Here is a 15,054-nt window from a genome sequence, read left to right as displayed (position 1 = left end):
AACACACTTCTTTATGACTCCTATCAATCCCCCCAGATCTTTTCACTGTAGGCATCCTGTGGGGGTTAGAGTCAACTGGTGAATTATCTGCATTTACAACTTCTCCTGTCCTGTTGTCACCACAAGAAAAGCTTTGTAAAGGAAATTGGATCAAGCTGTTTTGATCTTCTTGGCTCAAAACCTCAACCAGCTTAGAGAAGTGTTCATGATGTAAATGTAGACAAAAGGCTTCTCTGTTTGCATCCTTCTTCCAGAGGACACAAAGAATAGGTGACGTTGCACAAATTTCAAGATAAATCTCCAACTTGGACTAATCCATTGCCCTTCATACACATAGGCAACTGGCCTGTTTCCAGTTCATTTAGTTGTTCAATGTCCTGCAGCAAGTCAGATACTTGGAGTCAGACTAGCAGGTCTGTCGTACCAGACCAGTTCACCTTCCCAGCTACTGGTGAATCAACCGTCCATTCAGGTTCAGAAGTTGAAAAGTTGGCAGTGTTCCAAATATGTTTACTCCTGGATGTGTTGCCAAGGCAACCAAACAAACTGTCTCGCTCTCAGTGATGCTATATAGTCACAGTAGTTGTTGAAAACCCATGCGGGTACTGGGTGTGATTTGCTCTGTCCCAGTGCGCTCCCTGTCATCCCACTCAGGGTCCACAGGCACAAGAAGGCGCACAGCACATTCCCAGCCATTCTGATGAGTACCTGTGGCTCAGTTGGTTTCTTCACCGGATTGAGACGAGGGGCCCTGGAGGCTTCCCCCCCCCCCTTTGTACCCGGTCTTCCTGCCACTTACCCCGAGCTGGCCTGAATGTGCGTCACCTTCTTGCAGTGCGCTTGATGTATCCAAGTGTTCCTTTCAGCAATCTTCACTGCTGTGGTCGTCGTCAGCAGCATCCGATATGGACCTTCCCACCGTGGACTGGACCAGCACTTCCTCTCCATGGCCTTGTCAACATCCAATCTCCAGACTTCAGACTCTGCTCCTGTGGAGAAACAGAATCATCTGGCAGATCATTTGTTCTCAAGACTTCTTTACTTTTAAACATTTTAAGCATCTAATCTGCTAATATGCTCTCTCTTCTGCTCTCCTATCATCACTACAGAAGACTAGAACTCTAAATACTCTAACATATATAATCTCAACGAGTCAGACCATTCTCTGTTGGAGTAATCCTCATGTACATTCATATACATCTTAACTAATTCTATACAGTTTAACCATGTCCTGCGTGTCTTCCTAAGTCTTAACTTTACTGTTCCATTAGTTCTCTCTATCAACCCTGCACATTGTGGGTGATATAAACAATGATGTTTTTAGTGTTATCCCTAGATGTTGTGCCATTAATCTAATCACTTCATTTACAAAATGTGAACCATCATCGCTAAACAATACTCATAGTTATTACAGCTGGACAGCTCTATAGTCCATGTGAATAACTTGAAATGGGTGACAGGGTCTGGGGATTTTCCCTCTCTTAGGTCTCAAATTACCCCGAGAATTGTGCTTGAACATATCATACATGACCTGCAAATTTTTTTTTTAAGGGTATTTAATCTTAAAGTATAAACTACTCATTATCTCCCTCCTGTTGCGACATGGCAAAGCCCATGGCGCAAAATAGCAGCAGCCCAATACAAATTCTAAAGCAGTATTGGTTTATCACACAGATAACAAACACCATCCTGCAAGCTCGCTCCTACTGTAAGTCACAACTGTTTTCCTGCAGTAGGTGAGTGGCCCTGCACGTCTACCAGTGCATTCCGCATAATAATCAACGTCCGCTGGTGTTGCATTGCTAAAACGTTAACACCATGTTCTCGTAAAGCTGCCTCTTTCGCGATCTTATGTGCAAAAGCATTCTCTAATGCAACCGGATCTTTCCCTCACATGTGTGCTACACATTTGCAACTGGCAATCCTACTGGGTAAAAACTCTGCCTCCAGCAGATTTTGCAAGAGTTTGGCGTGTTCTACAGGTTTCCCTGTAGAGGCTGTCACACCTCGTCTCACCACTGCATCACAAAGAAATGTACTGTAGCTAATGCATACTGGCTATCAGTGTATATTGACACTCTTCAGCATTACACACTTCCGTTAAACCTACTATCTCTGCTACTCAAGCAAATATGAAACATGGTAGTTGTCCTGCACAGATAACTTTCTCACTATCTACTACGGTAAAACCTGTTTTAGTCTGTCCCTCTACTGTTGTAAAACTCAAACCATCAACAAACCAAACCTTTCCCTCACCAAGTGGCACATCTGTTAAGTCATCCCTCGGCTTAAATTCCTTCTCCACGTGGTCTCTACACTCATAAGAAGTGCCCTCTTCTTTCGTTGGCAAAAGGTTTGACGGATTCAGAATTGTGCATCGCTTTATGGTAATATGTGGTTGTGAGAGTAACAGTAACATTAAAGACAAGCGTTGTGTAGGTGACAGAAATGTAATTTTAGTCTGCAGTAGTAGACATCTACCTCGTGTGGAACTAACAGTCCCATACGGTAAAAAAATATATTTTAAAATACATTTTGAAACATATTTCAAAATATACAAAAAATGGCCAAAAAATATATGTGCTAAAATATATTTTAAAATATATTTATATATTTTGAAATATATTTTAGCACATATATTTTTTGGCCATTTTTTGTATATTTTGAAATATATTTCAAAATGTATTTTAAAATATATTTAAAAAATATATTTATAATATATTTTGAAATGTGTTTTAACACATATATTTTTTGGCTGTTTTTTTATATTTTGAAATATATTTATAAAATATATTTCAAAATACAATTTAAACTTATTTAAAATCATTCAAAAATATATAAAATTAACCCTTCATATATTTCTAAGAAACCACATTCACATGTAACAGCTGAAAGAAATCTTTATTTGATGTTTAAAACATTCATATAAATCAAGCAAGGAATATTCATTTTATAATCTTATTCTCATTACATACTTAAACATTCTAAAAGAAACACACACATACACATATATGTGTGTGTGTGTGTATATATATATATATATATATATATATATATATATATATATATATATATATATATATATATATATATATATATATATATATATATATATATATATATATATATATATATATATATATATATATATATATATATATATATATATACATACATACATATATATACACATATACACACACATATGTGTGTGTATATGTGTGTGTGATTGTATGAACATAAGTCAACATACTTAAAATGTAATTTCTTTTCCTTTTCCAGCAGTCTCAGTTCCCCCAGCTTTCACTGCAATCCTCAAAGCCCTTCTGCACAAATTGGGAAACCTCTTCCTTACTGCCACTGTAACAAACAAAAGTCACAGTTCTATTACTTTTATCAGAGTTAAAATAAAAATATGATTTATGTTAGCTAGCTTCATTTAGCAAACAGATATTTCTGTTTATATAGATACAGATATTAATACAGATATATTTTACACATAATTTTACCTCTTTTTTTTTCCTAGATGGAAAGTCTATCCAGTTCACATTACAGTAATGCTAACACCCCTTTTGGTCGTCTCTCCTTACCCTCCAGCACTCATAAATCTGTTGACCTTCTTTGTCTGAGACCAACCACTACAATGCATCACCTATTTGTATTGGTAACTTACTTTGCAACCTATTGTAATGGTTGCAAAGTAAGTTACTTGTGCTGTATGCAATTTTAGATACACAGAAAGTCTTCACTTACTATATATGGCTGTCATAGTGTCCTTATGAAGGGCAGTTCTTCACTCTGCGCCGATGTCCGTTTTGCTTTGTCCTCCTATAAAAAGCATGAACATTTGAGTGTTTGACTAGTTTTAGATTTCCAAAAATCTGATATTTGTACAACTAAACATTTGAGCTACAATGATATGCTATTGAGAGATACTTTTATGGGTACTTTTTGGTAAAGAAACTGGTGACAGAGTTGTAGGCTTTTTAGAATACTATTAGCTAACCATTTGAACTGACTTTCAAAGCTGTTTACCTTTTAAATTGCTGTGGATCAAAACCTCCAGTGGGAAGGCGGCCATTAGAAGAACACACACCATTGAACCTGAAAATAACAAAAACAAACAAAAAACAGAACAATATATAAGAGTCAGGTAATAAATCTCTTCTGAAACAATATAGTTCATTTTGGGTGAAAAACAAAACATTCCTCTAAAACATATATACTGACATCAGCAATCAACATCATGATTGTAATTATTTCCTTTTTAGTACATCTACTGGTGTGTGCATGTGTCAAGCACTACGACTGTATCTATGCATATAAATTCACCATATATATCCTGCAAAAATGTTTTGTTATAGTCAAAAAAGGCAAACAAACAAAGGCATTCAATCAGAGGTGAGAAATTAATTGGGAATATCAATTATAGGTGAACTATTCTTTACCTACTAGCAATCATATTTGAATGTAAAATAAATAAATAAATAATAATAAAAATAACATGATGTAATTAAAATGCACAACCTACATTAAGGAAATCTGCATTTGTATCCACAGGCTAAAAGTAAAACAGTAAATGTGTTAGTAATAGTACAGGTATTTGTAAAAAAAAGAGGCAGTTACTGTGACTCTTCTAGTGGGATGCTAAATGTAGAGATTTATATTTACAGTATAATACAGCATGTACAGGTATCTGTGTTGTGAACTGTAACTGAATATTAGAGAATCTCGGAGAAATTACATGTATTTATTTTTTGAATTTATCAATCATAAAACTGTCTGTTTTGAAGGCCTGTTACGATAACAACTTTTTGTTGGTTTGTATATTGCCCCATAAACAATTGCGACAAGTTATGTCATTGTCATTTTAAGACCATTTTATGTCTTTGAATGTATAATCATAATATAACACCATAATAATGAAAGATCTACACACTTTCAATTGACAAACCAACATCTAATTCTAAAAATATTTAGATCATGGAAATTAGGTATCAAAATATTAGATACCATAAAAACTTGAATAAATAGTAATTTTTCTAACAAATAGAAAACAATGTTATTTAATGTTATTGTGTTGTTATTATTATATTTTATTTTTGTAAATATAATGACAGATAATTTGCATCATCAACAATTATTGAGGTCATGTACATGTATTGTGTGTTAAGTCGATATATTGATTATTGTGATAGGCGTACTGTTTTGGTATCATAACAAGCTTGTCAAACATGCATGACCACTAAGCAATGTCTAAGCAGTAGTATTAGTCTGAATGACAACAAACATAACTAGTGTTTTGGAAAATCTGTTAGAAAACAGTTATTTCAATAATTATGATTAGCATGTGACACAGACACTGCATAAAAACTACAACAACAAATACTTACTTTAGGAGGATGGGGGAGGGCAGCATGAGGTTGAGACTTTGACATCTGTAAGAAACAAATTCATGTATTACAAACAAGTCACTTAAAAATACAATAATGTGGCAGACTGTTCCCTGTTCAGATGCAGTGTATAAGTACAATCAGGGCTGTCACAACAATGGGGTGGGGCCAAGTGGCTGCAACCCTAGGTACAATGTGCAGGTATATATAATTACATATAATATATGTGAATAAAGCAAGAATCTGTTTAGGTTAGTCACTGTGCTGACTGATGCTTGCTAGGTTTATATGATTGCAAACTGCACAAAAACAACAACATCAACAACATTAATGACAATGACAAACAAAATTACCTACATTTATGTAAATCTGACATCAGGAAGATCTGCGTTCGATTTCATGGGCTGAAATAAATAGGCAGAAACATTACTACTAAAAAAACAAAAACTCTAAAAAGCCTAAAAATGACTTAAAAAGCATGAAATGTGGAACATTGTAATTAGCGAACATTAATAAAGCATAACTGTGCTTTGTTTCTAACTTTGGTAAGTACTCTGTAGCCAGAAGGAGAGGTGGGATTTCTGTGAAAGCCAAATTAAATGTGAATAGGTTTTGATAGTTATTGTATATAACAAGTGTAAACAGTTTTATTTGTAATTTTTCCCTTTCTGAGAAGGTAGAATAATAAGAAAAGGCAAAAGTACATCACAATAAAATTAATTAAGTTACATATTTTGATTACCAAATTATGGAAGCGTGGAGCTGCCACCCAGGCAAAAGAAAAATAGAGCTATATCACGTTATAACATGAAATGTTTATTGTTCTAACATTATGCTTTTCATGTTTGTATAATATAATATCACGTTATTACAATATACATAATTGTCACGTTCGCACAATATTGTACGGACGTGATAATTATGTACATTGTTCGTACAATGTTGTTCAAACATGTTGTTCAAACATGAAAAGTATATTGTACTAACATGATAGTATATTGTTAGAACGATAAACCTTTCACGTTTTAACGTGATATACTTATATTTCTCTTTTGCCTGGGTGGCAGCTCTACGCTTCCGTGCCAAATAAGCGAGAATAAAGTAATATTATATGAGAAAAGGCACCTGCTAGCTTGATGATGGAGGCTTCATAGACCGGCCACCCGCCTTTTGGCTCCTTGTCGCCACTCCACCAAATAAAGGTCCGTTTCCTCCATGCCGGCTAATTATTCATCCTCATTAAAATCTCGTATATGTTCAGTTGGCAGAATTGAGAATTTTACATCTTCCAACCACCTAATTAACGCGAACATAATCGGCTTGTTTCTTCCCGTCTCCTGTATCCGGCCGTTCCTCTCACTGTCGGAATTCGCGCCTCAGAGACGTCGTTATTTTTCAAAAAAAAAAAGAAAGAAAGAAAGAAAGAAAGAAACAGCAACAACTAATAAAGAGAGTTTTTGCACGTTCATTGCACATTTGTGGGAATGTTTAAATATTAAATTTTTATTAATTACTTTTCATTATATCTTTATTTTTTAAACCACCATGGCAATGCGCATGCGCATACTCTCCTGCACGCAAAGGGCTTTGGCGTTGACGTAATGTCGCAATGCATTGTGGGAGCGCAGCACCATCTTGGCTGGTCACGAATCAAAACAAGATTGCTACGAACCATTCTGAAACGTAGCTGAAAAGAAAAAGGACAGTATAGAGACAGATTGTGTCCAGATGCAAAGAGACGGTTCTTGATTGGTGAAATGTGGACCTGTATGGAATATAGCCGTGGAGTAGAAACCCTGAAGACCAAACCGCTATTGACTTAGCATGATCTACTCTCATACCTTGTCTGTGGAGTCAGCGCATACACGGCGCACCAGTTTTGCAATTATAAATCTCTGGAGGCACATCCAATTCACCAAGGACTGGGTACAAGATTTGGCTATTTTTAAGCCTCCACGTTGTGAGTACGCCGTCATTCAAGCAAAGGTAAGTCAGCTTGAGTACTGCGAGTAAAATGTGTTTGATTCCCCCTGAACATTCAGATTAGTGCAAGCATAAATTCATTCATGAGGGGGAAATTACAGTGAGAACATGTGGAGGCTCTGTTAGAGGGATAACATAGTGAGTTCAGTGCATTGATGTGACATTGTCCTGAAGGATTTAGTTATTCTTTATGGTTAAAGAAATTGCCCTAATTAATTCATATTTATTATAAATAATCCTAATTACACATCTTGCTTCCTTGTTTGTGTCCTGTGTCACTAAAAATACATTCTGTTTTAGTTTTATACATTGATTAATGACCTGCAGAACCTCCTTATCATATTAGGTGTCCATAATTGTCATTTAAAGTCGAACATTATGTTTTCTCCCTCTTGAAAGTGATTACATCCTTGCATTACATACTTTAGGTTCATTTTTTGCTGATAGGTTTCTAAAAAGAAACAGGCAGATTTAGAATATAACATGCAGCGTTCTATAGATGGATACATAAAAACACTTTATTTGTTACATTTATGATAAATGGATTTGAAAGTAGATAAAGAACATTTGTGTCGCCTTGGCTTATTAAAGCTCTTGTCTTTAAATGAACTTTGTCTGTGTGTGTTTCAGGTACTGCACTCTTAAAGACTGAATTGCAGCATTGCAGCCACAGGTCATTGTGAGCATCACAGGGAAGGTTGAAGCCGCCCACTGCACCTGTATGGCCGGAGTCGTGGAGACCTGCACCCATGTTGCTGCTCTTCTGTTTAATGTAGAAGCAACAGTGTTGATCTGTGGCACAAGGACTTTTACAGATGAACCTGCATACTGGGTTTTGCCTGGTAATATGACCAAGATACAGCCAGAGGTTGGCCATAAGATAGACTTCTCCTCTTCAGCTGCCCAAAAAAAGGTTCTTGATCAAAACATAAACAGACCATTCGTTGTGACAGGTAAAAGAAGCCGTCCTCAAAAAAGAAAAGTTCATCCTGCTACTGTGGAGGAGTTGGATCAACTGATGGGACAATATTTTTCCAAGCATAGTTCTGTTCTGAATAACCCATAATGTTTAATTTAGGGGGCCATGTAAATACTTTGCATTTACTGAATATGTACTTACTAAGTACCACTGTTCAAAAGTTGAATAAAGAAACAAAGAAATGTTTGCCTATTTTTAATTAAAAGCACTTTGTAGAACATCAAATCAGTTAAAATGTAGAATCAATGTTATGTATAGTTTACAAATGACAAAATGTTCACATAAAAAAATGACAGCATGTAAATAATATCACCCACTACTAGCATTCTGTAATTTACTGTCTCTTTTGAAAACGTATCAATACATAAACAGCACAAGACTTAAAAGTATTTAACAAGAGCATTTTTCCCTGGTTTTACTACCACACTGGGGCACATGTTCACCAAAACGCAGCAAACCTTTGCCATCTTATCCAGGAGGTTCACCTTTTCACCCTCACATGGAAAAACTAATCTCATTGGCATGGTGGTATGTAGCATGTAGTTTGAAGCAGGGATTTCGTAGTGCCCCATGTGTAGTGTTGGAACCCAGTCAGGATGTGTTTCTTTCATTTCATAGGCTGGTTTGCTGCAATAATGCCAAATAATTAGCAACTCTATAAATAGAAGGTAGTTCTGCATGTTTGATCTAAGTTTGTGCTATGATCTCAGAGCGCATTGAAAATGAAACTAACAGGATATAAAGAATAATATGAACTTATTTAGAACTTACCTGAATGAAAATACTGGAGCAGACCAACAGATATCTGGGGATGGTAGAGAACTGAATATCAGCTCGTCTCACAGCTGCTATCCAGGCTAGACGCCTTCTTTTGGTAACATCCAACACATAAGCTCCCTCATGATGCTTCCAGGTGAGGAAACAATGAAAAGAGAGCCTGTTTTCAAGCTTATTCATTTGCCGGTAGTGCAATCTAACATTACAACGGCCACACAGCAAGCATTTGTTTGGCCTGCTAATATGGCGCCTCGACCAAAAATCCTGGCTACGCCCCATCCCATAAGATCACGCTCCAGAGTCCTATTACCGTGCTGCATTTTTAACTCTGACGGAGATGGAGAATGAGCCTATTTCCAAAAAAAGTAGAGTGTGTTCCTTTAAGTACTATATTGTAAATATTGTCAACAACTAAAGTGTACATAGCAGTTGTTGTATCTTGTTTACTGTATCACTGACAGATAATTTCAAAGTCAATGAACGCTACATTATAGTGAGATATTGTGTAATGTGAAATACTGTAAGCAAATGAATAAACAACCTAATTCGTGATAGACCTTTGACTCTGTTTTGTTTGAATCCAACTGTTTTTTGCAGCTGTGCATAAAACATGTTACTTTTAGTATTATTATCATTATCATCATTATTGCACTAAATACATTTTAAATAAAGGTTGGAAATGTATTTTATTCACCCTAAAATATGTTTTGAAATGTATTTTGGTTTGAAAGAAATATATTTTCAATTTCAAAAATATATTTTTTTGGAGCATCACAAATACAAAATATATTTACCATATATTTTAAATATATTTTGGCCAGGAAAAATGTATTTTTTTACCGTATGGGGTGTCAAAAAGGTGAAAAACTATATCCTGAAACATTGTACAGCTTAAGCTGCTGCACATACTGATCTCACGCATGGAGGTAAAGCACAAGCAACTAGAGCTAATCTGTTAGGATAGTAAGTTACTGGCTTCACTTGTGGAAAAAGTGCTGTTAGTTATTTCACAGTCACCTGGCATTTGTGCTGTTCACAGAACCACAAGTCCATCGCTGGACCTCCTCTGCGCTGTCACTTTTGGAGCTCGGCATGCTCCCTCAGGTTCTCATGTTCCAACGCTGCTGAAGATTTTAAAGGCAGAGCACGTCGTACACCTTAGTTGTCTTCCTCAACGTCGAAAGTCTTTTATCTCATTTAAGATTTTGCTGTGCAAAAGTCTCCTCATGACGATCTCCTGGAAGCTCAGTAGCACAGCTCTCTGTGCTGAAGGTGATCTCTGATCCTCCTGAAGCCTCTCTCCTGGCCTCAGCTTCCATCTTGTGGATGATCCCCTCAGTCACTCCTTCTCATCATGGCACCTCACGACATCTGCAAATTAAAATGACACTCCTCTCACCACATGGCTTCCGCCATGTGTCAACTCCCCAATGAGACATGTACAAGAATGTTGCACAGTCTCCCTAAAACAATCTCCAGGGTTTGTCCCTTGGAGCAGCTTCACTCCAACCTGTAACCCTGTGTAAAAACATTAGTCAGCAATTAAATGTTTAGCTTGTCTAACTCTCAGCTCCACCCAGAGCCTGTATCATAGAAGACAAAGTCTTTAAATCAAACTTCACATTTTCAACCAACTACAGATCATAAGAGTAATAAAGTATTCAGCATAAAAGACAAATATCATGTGCAGGTTTTCTCCAGTCATTAAATCACTATTGTTATCATCATAATTTGTCCCAAATCATGAATCATCCCAATTTATTCCACAATTTAATCGGTGACTTTCCTTAAGCAATGTCACTCCACTCATTTTTATCACTGTGAGCTCAATAGTGGCCAGCTAATGAGCCCCATATTCAACTATTCTGTAACCACTGCACATTTGTTCAATTGTCACTTGTCTGTCTGTGCTGAATCCTTTACAAGCACTCTTAAAGAAAAACAAACATTAACACACGGTTCATCCTGGTGGTCAGGCATCGGCCATCCAGATTCCAGAGGAGCTGTAAAAAGGTCATAAAGTTAACACTCCACTGTAAAAAGAAGTAACACTGGTTTCAAACACAATATATCCCACACTGTATTCACTTCTTCCCTGTAATTTTCAACATTTTCTCCATAACACAGTGTAATTTAATCACCAACACACAGCCTGTAACCACAGTTTTCTTCACACAAAATCTCAGTAATCCTGTGGTAGAAAAACATCATTAAGATGTGTCCTGCTATAAATCACATGATCGAATCACATGATTAGCCATCTGCTGTAAAAAGAAATGTAAATGTTAGCGCTGCACATTTGTATACTCTCTTTCTCACAGTAATCTCTGTGAGCAACACAAAGTAGTTAATGACACACCCATGGTAAATTCACAGACACAGAAAATTTTAAACTAAAAGGTTAAATTTGCAGAGTTCACATAGTCATGTGACCCAAGTTTCCTCCTGTGGTCTCCTTCTGCTCCTGCAATAGAGACACACACAGAGATACATCCACACATTTGTCAGGTGGGGGTTAACTTCATACAATGGTGTTAAGTCAGTCAGTCTTGTCAGCTTTTGTCAGTCAGTTTTTCCACTCATTTTTTATTTGCTGACAGTAGAATCTCTCGTGACGCAATAAGTTTCTACTGCCAGCAATGACGTCATTTCAAAAGAAAAAGAAAAATAATTTAGACCGGATTACATTGCTGAATCCTTTTTGGCAGGGACTTGTTTTCTGATCGTCCCAAATAAGTGGCTTTCTCCCGAGCCCATTTTAATTTTTGGAGAAACTCACTTTTGCAACAGTTTTCTCGACAACGAGTCGTATAGCGCTTCTGTTCTAATCGTGCATCTCTGCTCAAACAGAGATCATCAACCGAAACCTTCAGTGCACCATGAAAGTAACAAAATAAAAAGAAAGGAAATAAAATAAAGGAAAGAAAGGCCTTGTTTAAGTCATGATACGTGTTCTTCATGTCAGGGGGATAAATCGTAACAACCCATTTGGCAGGCTCAACTTAGTAACAAAAGACAAATCAACAGCTAGATCAATCTCAAACATTCATCCAATCAGCCATACACAACATACAGCATAACCCTGTTGTCTCATCACATAATAAGTTTCTTCTCATGTATCCAAATGTGTGCCATGGTAAAACTTCTTCACACACCAGAAACTCACAATCAGACACGCTCACACTCACTTCTGCTTAGCGCACAATTTCACTTCATTCTTCAACGATCCACACAACACGTTCTGCCCAATAAAAACTTTGCAGTGTATTTCATCCTCTTTCAAGGCAGACTTCTCGTAAGTTTGCAGCAGGCAACGGGACTTACACCAAAACCCAGGCTACGTGTACACAACAGGTCACCGAAATCCGTTAACACCGCCTAGGTTTCCTTCTGTGCTGCTGCGTTCACTTACTGGCACTCACACACATATACGCTCATTCACACTCTTTTTAGGCCTATAATCCCCCTTACCGCGGCGAGCTCTTTCCTCCTTACCATTGGTGGAGAAACCATACACTCAACGCCCTTAACTGCGGAGAACCTTTTTTTTTTTTTTATCTTTATAGAGCTCTATCCTCCTTTCAGTGGAGAAACCATCCTTACCCTCCTTCTATTCGGTGGAGAAACCTCTTTAAACCTCCTTCGGTGGAGAAACCGACTTAACCCTCCTTAAATAAATCAAAAAGATTAAAAACAAAAACACTGGCGGAGAAACCAGGCAGCTTGCACACTCACGTACCTGCTTTAACGCACGGGCACGTAGCCGCTCTCTAAGGCCTTCTGTACTCACTGTTCGTGTTGTTTCCGTTCATGGGAAGAGTCTCTGGTTCCCGTCAATTGCCATCCATCCCGAGGGGAGTTCAGGCGCAAACTCTCCGGCCTGGAACAAAGCAAAGTACTAGGGCTTTCGTCAGTCGTCCCAGACAATGGCTGCTAGCAGACTGCAGTGGCGTCCTCTCCCTCTCCTCGGTGAATGCGATGTGTTAGGATCCGGCTCTCGAAGGACCAAATAAATGTTGGGTCTAAACTCAGACCCCGCTATATCCAGGACTTATTCCCATGAAAGAAAAACAAGGCAACAGTGTTCGATCGATTACTTGCGCAAGGGAGGCCTCATCTGTGTCCAGCACGAAAATGACCCCGATGATGGCCTCCTCTCGCTGCCTTTTATTGACAAACTTCAAACAATAGTTTACAAAACACCTCCCCTTGCAACCCCCTTTGGTTACAAAGACAAGGCACTGTATGTAAATGTATATACAAGAGTGTGTGTGTGTGTAAGTGTGTGTGTGTGTGTGTGTGTGTGTGTGTGTGTGTGTGTGTGTGTGTGTGTGTGTGTGTGTGTCCTCCTGCTGATCAAAGGGTCATAAAACCTAAAAGCAGGAGGAACATCCTTGGTCATAAAGAGGGTAGTCTCCCCCACACCCAATGTATGGTTTACCACAGGTAACACAGTGAAACCATACAAAGGGCAGGAAGTTCTACCAAACATCAAACAGACCTTCAAAAGGATGTTGCCTGTGATAAAACACTTCAACCTCGCACCCAGAACCTCGAGAATCTGGGGATGGGAGGAAAGAAAGAATTCCTTTCACAGAGTTGGCAAGCATAGAAATGACAAACATTAACAATTCACTCTAACAGTGTGTTTTCACCTATTAGAAAAAGAATATTTTGGCACAAGTCCAAAGATCGGACTTCTGGATTTTTATTTAGTTTTGTTTTTCATTTTGATCTGTTATTTTTATTTTTGTTTTTGAACAGTGCACTGGGAGTTTTGTTTGGGAGTTTTGTTTGGGAATCTCTTTTCTTTAAGCAGATCTGCACGATGGGAATTAAAAGCGCTATACGACACGTACCGGGCAAACCGTTGCAAGTGAGTTTCTCCAAAATTACAATGGGCTCGGGAGAAGGCCACTTATTTGGGACAATTAGAGTCCCTGTCAAAAAGGATTCAGCGAGGTAATCCGATCTAAAGTTCTTCTTTTCTTTTTGAAATGACGTCATTTTGCTGAGGGTGGAAACGAAATGTGACGATCGATTCCACTATCAGCAAAGAAAGAATGAATGAATGAATGTGTAAATGAGTGAAAATAAAAAAAACTGACTGACTGGTAAAAGCTGCCAAAAGCTGACAAGACTTGACTGACTTGACCACTACTCAATGTGAACCTCCACCTAGACATGACAAAAGGGTGGATGAATTTATGTGTGTTTACAGGAGCAGAAAGATGACAGCAGCATCCTAGGTTGCATGAGCTTTGGCCGTACCGATTTAGCTTTAAATGCCACTTTCTGTGATTATGAATCTACCAGGGGTGAGTTATTCATGGGCTTGTGTTGCTCACAGAAGTTACTGTGAGAAAGTGTGTATACACCTGCGCAGCGCCAACATTGCATTCTCTTTTTTACAGCATTATAGTTCTTCATGTGATTTGATCAAGAGAGAGCTTCGTGTGACCTCTGACCCTGATCACCAGCGTTAGAGTCAGTGAAGGTGAGATACCGTGTGACAGGAGGAGGAACAATAAAGTTTTATTTGTATGAACACGTAGAACAGATCAAATCAGAACGAAGCAGGTGGAGCTGAGTCAGGGAGGAGGTGCAGGCAGGTGAGCTGAAGGGGAGGAGCCAGTCTGGTCAGGAACTCTCTGTCTCCTCGAGTGAACCTCCTCACCTCTGAAACACACACACACACACACGACTGAAGGTTGCAGTCAGGTTGGGTCAGGGTGGGGTGATCATGGCGGACTTTGAAGCAATAGAACAGTGGCTGTAGCTCAGGTGGCAGAGCAGGTCAGTCACTAACTAGAATGTTGGTGGTTCGATCCCAGGCTGCTCCAGGCTGCATGCCTTGGGCAAATATCCTTGGGCAAGATACTAACCCCATGTTTGCCTACTGGTGTTGGTCAGAGGCTCTGG

General features: G+C 38.1%; 1 long non-coding RNA gene across 1 annotated transcript; it reads right to left on the bottom strand.

The window, feature by feature from the left end:
- Nucleotides 1-3,711: 3,711 nt before the first annotated feature.
- LOC134624381 (uncharacterized) lies at nt 3,712-5,438 on the bottom strand. Its single transcript, XR_010093526.1, has 3 exons — nt 5,394-5,438; nt 4,036-4,104; nt 3,712-3,828 (listed from the first exon to the last, which is right to left on the bottom strand). It is a non-coding gene; the product is annotated as an uncharacterized LOC134624381 (long non-coding RNA).
- Nucleotides 5,439-15,054: the final 9,616 nt, after the last annotated feature.

This window comes from Pelmatolapia mariae, linkage group LG3_W, assembly GCF_036321145.2.
Source record: "Pelmatolapia mariae isolate MD_Pm_ZW linkage group LG3_W, Pm_UMD_F_2, whole genome shotgun sequence".
Lineage (NCBI taxonomy): Eukaryota > Metazoa > Chordata > Actinopteri > Cichliformes > Cichlidae > Pelmatolapia > Pelmatolapia mariae.
Note: the sequence above shows the minus strand (reverse complement) of the source record. Positions and strands in the feature narration are given on the sequence as shown.